Source organism: Lepisosteus oculatus, chromosome 15 (genome assembly GCF_040954835.1).
Source record: "Lepisosteus oculatus isolate fLepOcu1 chromosome 15, fLepOcu1.hap2, whole genome shotgun sequence".
Taxonomy (NCBI): domain Eukaryota; kingdom Metazoa; phylum Chordata; class Actinopteri; order Semionotiformes; family Lepisosteidae; genus Lepisosteus; species Lepisosteus oculatus.
Window position 1 is genome coordinate 29,721,087 of NC_090710.1, and position 13,852 is coordinate 29,734,938.

Genomic DNA, 13,852 nt, shown 5'->3' on the forward strand with positions numbered 1-13,852 from the left:
TGGAGGTACTGCACCCGGAAGACCCTTTGACGAATGAACTGCCATCGGCTGCAAAGTCCTGCATTTGTGATTGGCCCCATGAGCAGATATAACCAGGAAGCAGAATCTCTGATATCTTCATCTGCTACCTGGAAAAAAAATCTCATTTAAGTGCAGCTCACAAAGGAGGGAGAATCAGAACTAGGAGAGATTGGAAGCTGGAGAGATGGGGAGAGTGCCAGTGACCCAATAATCAAGTGATCCAATAAAGACCAGGTTTGATTGTGTTTCTTTTGTTTGCTGGGGAAGCTAGTGAGTACTGTACCTTAATTGCCTGGCTGAGCAGAAAGGAATGGAAAAAAATAGTCAGCACACTAAAGCAAAAGTTAGGCTTTTGTTTCTCTTCTACTTTGTTTTTTGGTGGCTGGTTCTTGCGTCAGGAAACCTACTGTAAATAAAAACAGTTTTGCACCCCATTGCTGCCTTTCTACAGTATGTCTGTTGTTGACCCCTTCTATTTAAAGAGCTTTTTTTAAAACAGGGGAATGGAAAACAAAAGTTATATTTCTTCCTGAGTAATAACAAAAGTTGGTGCTGAAGTGAGAAATGTTTTCATTGAAATGTTTTTTTTAAATAAAGCTACAGTTAAATCATCTCTTGTCGCATTTAAAAAATCTGCTAGCATCTTACAATACAGCTGTAAGTGTGTCAGCCACCTGTCCTTGAAAACTAGAAATGAGGATCTATGTTAGAAGAGAGCCATCATTCTATTGCAGACAAGATGTGGTCAGGATGCAGAGTGGTCTGAAATGTCAAGACTTTGATTCTTTTACAGACATGGCTGGCGTCCTCAGTCGAACTGACCATAGTTCCCAGTGTTACTGTCGTACAAGTTCTCAGTGTCAAAACAGATGCTGCATGCTTGACTTATGTATTGTAATTGTCATGCCACGTTCCTCTCAGATCCCAGACAAGAAACGCAGAGATGCAAGAAGTGAGAGTAGTGGTCTTCAGAGTTTTATCCTAATGGATGGGGTTTAGAAATATTACACAGAGTTTTATTTAGAGGTAATAAAACAACTTAACGCACTGCGGGAGAGCACTTGAGAGAGAGCATTTAGCTGCACCATCATCTTTCATGTGTTGAGGTATTGCAAAATAACATTTTCAAGAGAAGTCTAAATTATATATATATAAAACAATACTTTCATGTCAGTAACTAGTTAAAGTTTTAAGTGGAAAAAAGATAAGTACTGTACACTATATATTTTAATTAAAAACGATATAAAAATCTAATCACGTGCTAGGAATTTTGTAGATTCATGTTTCTTTTAAAGTAAACCCATTTTGAGCAAGATTTATGTCAACTTGCATTCTCAGATGTGACAAGTGTAAACAAATTACACTTCTTGATTGCTCTAAGCCTTAAATCTTTACATTTAATTCACATTTTTTTAGTTTTGTACGTTTTAGAAATTAAAAAGCAATGCATTCAGATTTCCTCAATAGGATCAGAGTCACCAATACAGTTGCAGCAAAAGCGGCTTAAGTGATAAACAGAATGGTTTTGTTTGGGAAATGGAGTTGTTTCGTTTTAATTCGATATGCTGCCTTTTTCAGGGTTTGCTTTAGAAATGGCTTAAATGTGAAACCTGAAGATGACAGGCAACATACAGTATAATGAATATTGCCATTATCCACTGCAGTTTAAACTAAAATTTTAGCAGCATCATTCTGTTTTAACTGGTGCTCCATCCATATTGTTGGCTGATTATCTTTTTTGCTGTTGCATCTGCTGTCACTGATCTCCAGCAAACATTAAAATATTGTATTTTGTAGGATTGCACGTTACTCTGTAAGGTGATATCAGTGCCTTTGTAGTGTGATGCCACAAAATAATGTGTGTAAAATTGATTTTCAGACAAAAATGCTTTTACACAGCCTATGATGTTTCTAGTTTGACAGTTCAGTTCATGATACTCTTGCTGACAATGGTAAATCACTTGGGTTGTTTTCTGGCTGCTGTCAAAACGTTCTTGTTGAGCTTTCTTGAATCCACTTGTATAAATTTGGTCTTCTGTATCTATAACACCTCAGTTAAGGTATAACACCTAAGTTATTGTCTTCATTGCTGCTGGATTTAACATCACATAGCAATTTTCTGCAGTGTTTTCTATAAAGAAAAACTATGAACATGTTCTCTGGAGCAACACTCTTTAAGACTGTTTAAATCATACCGTCAGTGAATCTTCAGCTTATTATCTTAAAAAATATTGGTGTCTGTAGTACTGAAATGATATTTTAGTGAAGTGAAAAGTAAAACCTGTTTTATTTTATTTGCAACATAGTGATCAAAAACTGTCAACAGAAATCCTACTGGGACAGCTGCTGTCTTCTGTTGGTCTCAGTAATGCTGAGAGTAAAATTAATATAGGAATTTTGTTAATTGTGGAGCTAAATGCAGAGTCCATTCAAGATGGATTCCTGCTTTCATGCCTGTTAGAAATCTGAAATACTGAAAGTTCAATTTAACTCGGTAAGGTTGAATCCTACTCTGATGAAGCAGGAGTTTTTTAAACATACATCTATAAAACTTTAGTTGGATTTATTTATATTGAAAGTTATTGAAAAATGTATTTTTCCAATTCTGTGATGGGATGTATTAAAATATTAACGTCAGCTTTTGAGAATTCCTAGAGCCCTGTGTGGTCATTGAGGAACTATTAAAAAGATACAGGGGTTCTGTTATAAAAAAGTCCTGCTTGATTTCCCAGAGTATAACAGAAACCTAAATGTTCCATGGTTTTGTTATATTACTTTTACAATAACATGAGTCATATTTAAACGTTATGGAGATGGAAATTAGTAACACCTTTAATCAGTCAAAGACACATTTTTCTGTTACTTGACAGAAAACAAGGGGTTTGCCAACCACTGTTTCCACTGCTTTTGTTCAAAAGGTTGTTTTTTTCTTCATTTTTGCAACAGAAAGTAATCAATTGACATGTATCCTGGCCTGTAGTTTTGTAGATCACAAGGCATTAGCCTGGGCACATCTGCTTAATCTCAGGCTATGTTTAGAGATCTGCAGACAGCAGCTGTCAGAACAGTCGCAGGAGTTAACAAACACCAGGGGATCCTGCCTTGTATGGTGGGACTACAGATAACAACAGGCAGGTTTTAGCGGTCATTATTTAAACACACTGAAGTAAATATCCCAGACCCTAATGGCCCTAATGGAAGGTGAAGGATTCCAAATATTCCAGCAATCCCTTCTATTCCTAGCTGTGACAAATATCCACTGGAGCACCTGTAAAGGTGTCTAATGCAAGGTGCATGAGAGAAATAGGAAACCAAAAGATCACAGATATGAAAGATGCAGCCAGTGTTCTTATCATCACCAAGGTTTATTTCCAGGCTGCTAGTGAGAAAAGAGACACAATATTACTTTCTGGTAACAATGCTTCTGCATCCCATATCTGCAGAAATAATTTATGTGTAAACCCTTTTCTGATGAAATGGTTAGTTTAACAAGCACTTTTACAAGAATGTCATTTTGTTCTCCTTTTACTTTTCCTGCCTTTACTGTTGTAACTCTGCTGACAAAACATCACAATACAAGGTGGGCGCTGTGAAGGAGACAGTGGAGCAGTCATGTTAAGACTGTTCGAGCTTTACATTTCTATGAGGAATACCTGCCAGGTTTCTGACCTGAAAACCTGGCGTATTCTGTTTCTCAGTACCGATGAGAAAATGTGGATGCTACTGTATAGATTCACTTTATCTTTGCTGTGCAAGAGTGGGTGCAGATGTTGACCAGTCCTGGGAAAAGGCCATTGTTAGTGAGGCTCTCCTTGACTGAGTCTTCCTGAAGCCGGAGACTGGCTTCTGCTGAAAATGAATCACAAATTTTATTGGGAATGTCAATGTTATGCCCTTTTGTGGTGCAATGGGAAAACCGAATCCTATAGAAAAAAGAGCTGTCTAGTGCCTGTTTTATATGATTTATCTTATTTTATACGTAAATGACCACTGGTGCTTAGCAGTGCGGTCTACTGTATGTTCTTTATTACAAGTAAAAATAAAAGAATCCCTTTTGTCTTTAGGGAAAAAAAAAACATTGTGGAAGTGGAAAGAACAGCACTATAAATGACAAAGATTAATATTAAATGAGTCAGTAAAATTAGTTTAGGAGATTGCTGAAAAAAAAACTTGAAATTGATATAATTTATTCTTCAAAATGTTGCTTTTTTCAGTAGTGTACCTGTTTTTTTTTAAAACAGAATGGATTTTCTGTAGAGCCCTTCTTAACAGATGCCCTATAAAAATACAAAAAACAGCAACATGGCATAAAATATTTAAAGTTAATGCACTGGAATATTTGTGTTTTAGGTTTAAAGTTGTTTTCTGTTGTGATAATGGTAATAAGAATAAGAGAAGAATGTATTCTCAGACGTCATATGAATCCTTGTGAGTATTGTATACTGTAGATTCCCGAGACATATATTTATATTACTCTTATGTGTTTGCAGTAATAAATCAGACAGGATGTGACTCCGTTACAAAGCTTTATGGAAACTTCATTGAGATTTAAACAATATGTGACTGAACTGCTCTCCCGCTCACAATCAGTCTTGTACTTTGATAAGGTGGTTTGTGGTGACAGATATAAACGAGCAGTGAACATTGTCTTTTGTAAATAAATGGATAATGGAGCAATAAATTTACCCACTCAGGAGCTCTGGAATTATAAGGTTCCTCCTTTTATTTCATCCTGGATTGGAGATTCACAAAGTACACATAGTTGCTTTTACAATCACGTAACAAGGAATGGTGCCAGATAAGACAATACAGGTCAAACACGCTGTATAAAGCAGTAACTATCAGGAGAATTTATACATGATGGAAAGGTACTTGTTTCTGAAGGGGTGATTCTGGGTCTGGTGCTGGTAATGACACACTAGCTCTGTTGGGCTATTACTCAAACATTAAGGGTAATATCAAAGTAAATGAAAAGATTGTCCTTCAAATGAAATACAATGGCACATAACTGTACGGGTACTGTATATAAAATCACAGTAGTGATAGTAGTTATAGTGGATATACTGTAGAATGCATAGAAAATCCAAAGCAAGGTTTAAAGCAGCTCCCCATTGGTTTAAAGAAGCCAATAAATAAGGTAAATTGTAAGCATGATGAAATCAAATTGCTGCAGTTATTTAAAAATACTGTATGTATATCCCAGGCTGTTTTGAGAGATGTAGAAGTTCAACTCTAGATCTAAAGAGTTGATGCATCAAGTACCTTTTTTAGAAACAGAAATAATTTTGAAATATTCACGAGGTTGCCCTGTGTAATACTACTAGTCAGACTAAAGGTAATACAAGTATTGCACTTGTCAAGCCTGGTGTCTGAATAATTATATTTGCTGTCTCAATCGTCTGCCTTTCTTACGCCCATTTGTCAAGATGGTGAATAACAATGTGATAAACTGTCTGAGGGCAAGCATAATACACAGGTGAAACTCTTCTAATTGATGTGAACATCGACATGGCTGAGAGTAAGATTAATCTTTTTGCAATTAAAAACTGCAACAATTTCCATTATTGCAGCTGAATTGATGGTTTTCGTAACAAGTGCATGAGGTGTACTTATACCGCAGAGAAAAAATATGTTGGACCCCAAATACTGTATATTTAAGGGAATTTGCATTTTTTATCATTCTACACTTCTTTCATCGAAACCGGTCCATTCTTAAATAATCAAAAGGGTTTATATTACAAAATTTTGACAACTGTAAACTACTTATTCAGTGTTTCAGAGTTGCAAAGATGTACAGTATGAAGTAGAAAAATTGATTAATAAAAATCAATGTATGTGAAATAATAAGTGAATTCCCAGTATACTTAGCACAGTTAAGAAAGTACTTAGAATCAGATGGTTCAATAATTGGTTAAATAATTCAATCAAGGTGGGGAGCTGCGTCAGCATGCGTAGGCTGCAAAGGAACAAGCAATAGGTTTACTGCCTGCTGAAAAGAGAATAAAGAAAACAATGTTTCGACTATGGAGCCTCACCCGAAGAAGGCTCCACAGCCGAAACGTTGTGTTTTCTTTTTTCTCTTTTCAGCAGGGAATAAACCTATTACTTGTTCCATAAGGAAATCAAGACCGGGTTTGAGTTTAGAAGGATGTCATGCCACGATCAAGAGATCTCAGAGGACCTCGGAAAAAGATAAGCTGATGTCATCAGTCTGGGCCCCCTGGGTTCCATCCATCCACGATCAAACGCTCTACAAAGATAGGAGATATACAAGATTGTGGTGACTCTACCCAGGACCCAGGACCATTTTTGTCCTGCCAAGATATTCCCAAGCACAACCTGGAAAATCATCCAGGAAGTCACAAAGAAACCCGGAGTAACATCTGAGAATCTGCAGGCCTCTCTAACTGCTGCTGATGTCAGTGCTCATACTTCGCCCATCAGGAAGTAATTGAGTGGGAGCAGTTTCATGAGAGGGTAGCCAGGAATGAACTTTTGGTCTCTCAAGAGAATGTTACCACCCTTCTCAAGTTCGCCACAAAGCACCAGGACAATTCGTAAGACAACTGGAAGTTTTTGTAGGATGGGTTCCCATTGTTTGTGTGAGTTACAGTACGTTTCATGTTTTTTTTTCCTGTGAGTTTAGTTAGTTACTGTAGGTACTGCACCTGTGTCTGTTATTCATTTACTGCTGGTGGTGGAAGTCGGATTCCATTGTATTGCTTGTTTTGTGCTCACTGGGACAGATTAGTTCTCCATGCCTTATTAAACTCTGCCATCTGTTGAAACATTTGAGTGAAGGAGAAAGTAAAGTTCAGGTGTTTGGTTATTAAGTGAAAGGCTGATACTGTAGCTTGCAATGTGAAAGCAGTTTTGACATAGGATTTTCATCCTTATAGGCACCTGAGGCTAGTGGTTTTTCTGGAAGAAAATAAAGTCAGTAAGGAGAGATATGTCAGATATGTTGTTTTAGTTTATTGTTTTGAAATTTTGAGGAGCAAATATATATATATATCTGTGGGTCATCACCTAAATGCATGACGTGGTCACTTTTTTCAGGTGTCCACTACAAATTACAATACGAAATAGAAAGTTTGTTTTTTTGGAAGATTTCTTGTGTAAAGCTGAATGTACTGTATTTGAAGATTTTCTTAAAGTTTTCAGAAAATGCTTCAAATACATTATGCTGCTTCTGTCTCATTTAAGAACAGTGCTGATATAACAAAGAAAACCACATTTATTTAGAATCTTTTGGAAAGTAATCTGGAACAAGTGCCACCCCTTTTTAGAGCTGCTATATACTGTACCATGTATACTGTTAAATACAGATATTGTAAATTTCACCTTACAGTTTTGTACAATGGCTACATTTTCTAAGAATAATAGACTAGAGTTATTAAATAATAAAAAATAAATCTGAGTTGTAATAGAGAGACAAATACAGTTCATGTAAAATATTTGTATATATTAATAATAGCCATCTTGCACCTATATCATACAATATACCAGGTGGGAGATGCACTTCAGAAGTGCTTGAAGTGGGTCCTTTTCTATGTGAGAGGTGCTTTGGGAACCTACTGTAAATACTGTAAATGTGAGAAATTATTATTATTATTATTATTATTATTATTATTATTATTATTATTATTATTGTTATTATTATGCAAGCCTCATTATTTGTAGGCTTCTTACTGGTCTTGTATGTCTTATCCTTCAAGCTTTGAAATGGACATGATATTAGATATGTGAGCAGTCCCAAAGCTGTTTCACATTTGTGTTGATGGGTGGTAAATAATGTGTTTTTATTTCTAAACAGTCTATTTATTTTTTAAGTCAACTTTCCTAAGACCTCTATTTACTCTGGTTTCTTTAAAAGCCATTGACCTTAACTGCTGCAATGCGTTTTGCTGAGTGCAGGCAGACAGGTAGTGGAGTATTAAAGATTAATACATCACATTCGTATGTAGCAGCTTGCTAAAACAGACTGACAGAATTCAGAAAATGTGCTTCAGATGATACACTAAGGGGAGAGTTCTGGTGCTGCAAATTAAAGCAAGAATCTGATTTTACATCAGGTTTTATAGACTGACTAGGGAAAATACGCTTGAATGAAGTGCTGTGTGATATAAGATTACTCTGTTTCTTCTTTTCTGCCAACAGTTTAAAAAGGACGCTGTGTTACTTTTCCCCCTCACTGCGCAGACTGAGAATTTGGGACCTACAGTATCTGAGGTTGTTATTCTAGGAGATGTCTAATTTATTCTGCCATCTTATTGATCAGCCTTCACTTTTATCTTAATTTATACAGTAGACACCTCCAATGGGAGAAGAGTTACTAGTAATCAAACCAGCAACAACTGCCTCCTCTCTTTTGTAATGTTTCTTATGTTCTTCTTAATGAAACCAAGAACAACACAGAGACACAGTGGATCACCCATTCCACTTGAAGCACATGCACACCTTGGAGAGATTGATAAGAATGCAATGCTGACTTGCATACTAATGTCCAGGCAGTTAAATCAATACTAAGCTTCAGCTAATGAATCAGGAATGAGTGATGTGCAACAATTAAGACAGGGGATTAGTTCAGCTCTGAATACCACTTGTTTTCTGATATTTTTAAAAAGGTAGTGCATGGCTGGTGACAGTTGAGGAATTATTAATTAGGCCACAGTGTCTCTGTAGCCATAAAAATATTGAAAATAGGACACATTGCACTGACGAAGACCGGCTTTCATTTGCAAGGAAGAGATTTACACTACAGGGCATAAAATTGGGTTTTTGCCCGAGGGGCAGAAATACCCCCTTTTAGCATCTTTCCGAGTGCCTACATTAAACTGGCAATGTGGAACACAGACCTTAACAATTTGAAATAAATTACTAAAATGCAGACTTCAATGCTTGGTTGCCTCTAGCACCTGCTCCAATTTTGCATTTGCCATTTATAGTAACTAGTCTGTGTGCAGAGAGGTCATTTGTTGAGGGGATGGTGCTAAACAGAAGAGTCTGAAATAATGACGCTGCTACAGATTGAATATTACTATGCCTTTTTTTCTAACTCTTATATGTGTTTCCTTGTTCTCTGTTTTCTAGTTGAAGTAAAAAGCTAAGAGAGTTGATCAAATGCAAAGTTTGAAGGCCAGGTTGCATCAATTAGCAACAATTGCATCAATTGCACAATGTCACAAGGTGCAGCCCTGGATGCAGACCAAGAACAATGACAATACCTTTTATTCTGCCTGAATATGGGCCATTATCTTTATAACACTGAATGTTAAACTAATCTTGTATCAGCAGATTAAGATACAGAATAGGTATACTGCTTTGTTGTTCATCTTTTTTAGAAATGCGGATCATACATCTCAGATATACTGTATGTTTAAAATTGGTTTTGCATGATTTAGTACCTACTTAAATTTAATTCTGGTCTTTTTGGAAGATGTTTAAAAATCACATATGCAATTGTATAGAAATGTAATAATCATGAAACCATGCACAGACCTTTAGCTGGAAACTTATTTGTAATTAAATCAAGAACACTCAGAGCATAAAAAAAGACCAAAAGAAAATCAGTCAGTAGGCTTCATCATAATCAAATAGAACAACAAGCATTGGGGAAAAAAGAAAACTAATCTGAAGTCTTTCATTTACAGTAGGAACCACTCTAATGAGATGTTATTAACCTTGCATGCTAAAGTGTTTTGTATAAGTGTTCCATAGTGCCTACAATTAATCACTTATTTTCTCAGTGACTTTTATTAATAGGCCAAAGCAGTTTGTTCTCCAAAACAATTACAAAACTCAAAATTAGATGTTAATAAATACTACTGTATGTACCATTTTACAGTTGTATCGTATTCAGGTCATAAAATCTTATTTTGTAGTGAATCAAAAGTCTTTGTATTAGCTTAAACCATCTATAAAATTTACAAATATAAAATTAATGACGTGGTAATTTTAAAGAGCAAATATTTTTAATCATTGGACTTCCCTTTTATCTCTTTCTAAGAGGCTTTACTCATATTTACTGTACTGTAAATTTTGAAAATGCTGTAGCTTACCAAGCACCTTTATTTACAAATCTACCTTTTATGAAGCATTTATTATTTTTAATAGGAACAAAAAATAGGTTTATTCCATGCTGAAAAGTGGAGAGAAAACACAATGTTTTGGCTGTGAAGCCTTCTTCAGGTGTTAGGCCTATTATTTTTAATAGGCCATCTGTGTGGTTTCCACACTAAAACAAAACCACAATACTGATCTTGGTATTGTCCATAACACAGTAGTCCTTCATGGGATTCCCTTTAGTAAAACAGAGGGAAGTCTATTATGAATGCTGTTAAAATCAAATTTGTGCGGTTCTGCCTCCTTTATATTTCAAAACTGCACTCAAAGTAAGTGATTTTTAATTGGAAAAAAAACGGTTTTCTGCTGTGTTACAATGATCAATATATGGTAATTCTGTGCAGAACAATATTTGTTTGGAATATAAGATAAAATCACTTTATTAGCCATAGTGTATACAATTTCTTGCATTAGGAATTTGTCTTTTCACATACCCCAGCTTGCTCTCCATGAGACACACAGGCACACAGACAGGGAGAGAGAAGCTGGGGGTTAGAGCATAGTGTCAACCATTTTTACGGCACCCCTGGAGCAGTTTGGGTTAAGGGCCTTGTTCAGGGGCCCAACGGAGTAGGATTCCTCTGCCAACCCCGGGATACAAACTGGCAACCTTCCAGCTACAGGCGCTGATCCTTAGCCACAGTGCCACCTCTCCGTCACCAAATATTTGCCACTACGTTGGCCGGGAATTAAACCTGGGTCAACTGCTTGGAAGACATCTGTACTCACCACTACACCACCACCATAGGCTATTCAGAGCTGAATAGGTTTAAAGTTTAAAGTAAGTCTGATTAAAATATGCCTAAGAATAAGAATATGAATGATAAGAATTATGCCTAAGAAATATGCCTAAGAACTGCACACATGTCCAGACAACACCACACAATATGTGAATAAAACTAATATACTGTAGTGCTTTTTCAGGATACATGAAATATTTTGCTTTGAAAAGTAAGTCTTAATGTTCTGCTCTCAACATTAATTCTGAATTTAAGTGGTTTTGAAATTGTATTGCTCTAGTGAAAGTACAGTATATACAGTGCATATCTGGCTTTTGGGATGACTAAAAAAGGAGATTTAAGACTGATATAGTGGTCTTATAGCTGGGTTTTGGCATGTGTGTTCAACAGGCTTGCAAGAGGAAGTGATTTTTACACTTTTGAAAAGCTGAGGGCACAGCTGATTTAAAGCAATACAATGCTTTTTCTCATAGAGGTATTTTATAAAAAATAGTATTTCTGACCACATGGAGTCTGGAGAACTGAAATAGAGTTTACATTAGCATTAAAAAAATCTTAACTGTCCTGTTTATTTTGCTAATGAAAAACGTAGATTGTGTTGGTTTATTTTTTCTTTTGGAAGGAGAGTTTTAAAATCCATTTGAAAGACAGTGATACTATGAATTACTGTATGTATTTCCATAAATCATTTGACTTTGTTTTTTATACACACCTGTATCAGAGGTAAACGTTTTTGAACATTGATGTTAAAGCAAAAGAAGGAGGTTTTGTTACTTTGGGGGAAGAACAGAACACTTTTATTTCTAAACCAGCAAATGGTACCACCATCGATCTGAAATGTATCAGTCTCTGTTTGGAATATGGGAATTTTGCGTGATTAAATCCTACAGCTACAGAGGTCATTAAAAAAGGAAAGGCTGTCTGGACTCTGTTCTGTTTTGGCTGGCATATTGGCTCCAGTAGTTGCCTGCAGGAATAATTGGAAACTGATATTCTATTATTCTATAAAAAGAAACTGGCCGTTGAATTTTTTATTCCCACTGTAGATGGCTAGGTGACAAAGGTGCTTGGGGAATATTTGGTTTCTATGAAGCAGTGCTTCTTTAGAAAATTCAGGAAGAGGGAGGATATACAGCCAGGTTTATTAATGAAACTATAATCTCTTTGACAGTTTGAAAATTATCATACATGTAATATTGTATTAATGCAGATGAGCAGCTACTGGTGAAATCTACATGTTGACAGTGCTGAAGGAGTTACTGCATGTCACAATTAAAGCATACCTTCCTGTCTGTTTTTCTTAGTATTGCAAAGAGAATACGTCACTATTAGCACATTCAAATATTGGAATTGAGGTATTAAACACATTCATGTCATATTCCATTGTTATATAATTACACACCAAATAATAAACTAAAGGAAACAGACTACAATTTACTATTACCTGGAATTGACTGTAGTCGTACAGTAATAGAATATTACCAAGGAATAACCTTCTCCTAACTTAAATTGTAACCCATGCATATAATTCTATTTTCTGCAATTAAGAGATATAGTATCAGAAAAAAAAAATCATAATTCTTTCTATGTTTTTCAGTAACTGCTTCTATTTTTGTTTTATATTAGAAATGTGGGTTATGTTTAGAAAAGCTTAGTCAGTGTGTATATTCAGAAATGACACGGTGATGTGCTTATCCGCGGCTGCTATACAATCCTAATGTCAAGTTGCTCAGCTCAGGCCTTCATAGGTATGCTATTGTTTTCCAGTCATCTGCCTGTGGACTTCACCCTACATGAATAATTCACAAATTGTAAATTGTTTTGTGGGATTCCTGTTTTGGAGCTGTGCACAGGGAGTTAGACAGACATGGCTGACATATTACTGCCTTTCAAATGAACAAATAGCACTTCAGGTGACTAATGTGTTTTATGTAACTTTATACATTATAGACATTTCTCAGATTAAATGTGACATTATTACTACAACAAAAAAAATAGATCAAAATGGTTTACTAAAAGTACTTAAAATAGCAAATGTCATGCATATGACTATATATACAGTACACTGCCATAGCAAAATATTAGTTAATGATACATTGCAGTGCTTTCCAGTCCTGGTTCTAGAATACCCCTATGCCTTCTGTTTTTTTGTTCCAACAGAGCTCTTGATTAATTAAGCTTAATGAGCCCTTAATTGAACCAACTGTTTGATTTCTAACTGGTTTCTACCCTTAGGCTTTCATTTCAGAAATAATCCCTTGTATGTGTATTAGTTTTAGGAAGAGTTGCAGATAAACCTGTATTGCACTTTGGTTTTAAATAGTTCCCTGATATTATAAGTACTTTGTATATACATGTACACAAAGGTTTTACAATAAATGTGGTGTCAAGAGCTGTCATGGTAATGCAAAAATATTTCACTTATCTAGAAACAGTCTTTCAACATGTTTAGGCATGCATCCCACTGCGACTCCATCACGTTGAATCTGGAGCAGTTGAAATTTGTGTCAAGCTTTTCACTATCAGTTGCAAATTGTCTGCTTCTTTCATCTGCTGTGGTCACTCTTTACCAGACGTTTGAGGTTTCCTTACTTTTATGTTCATGTATATATACAGTACAGTAGGGTCTTGACATTCGCAAAGGTGAGGTGCAGAGAACTGTCAAATCCACACATAATCAAGTCCACCAGTCTGCGGAAATGCAGAGCCTTCTTTCAAACTTATTTTTGACTTTGATTTAGGCACCTATTGTTTTCTCTGATTTATAGTTTTTCTGTGAGCTGTCTGAGCCAGACCATTTAAGCAGGGGTGCACAGATGAACACAGTGGGCCCTCTATTCCAAACATTTAGGATCTTCAATCCCCATAGGATAGTGGGATTTATGGGATATCCATTCTGTCCTCAGTCTGTCCAAAGACAAAAGGATTGGCATGAGCCAAGTTACTGTTTCTATTTTTTTCAGAGG

General features: G+C 35.9%; 1 protein-coding gene across 13 annotated transcripts in view; it reads left to right on the forward strand.

Annotated features, from left to right (window-relative positions):
* Positions 1-13,852, forward strand: part of dmd (dystrophin) — a 726,399-nt gene that overhangs the window by 95,523 nt on the left and 617,024 nt on the right. The window lies entirely within an intron of this gene.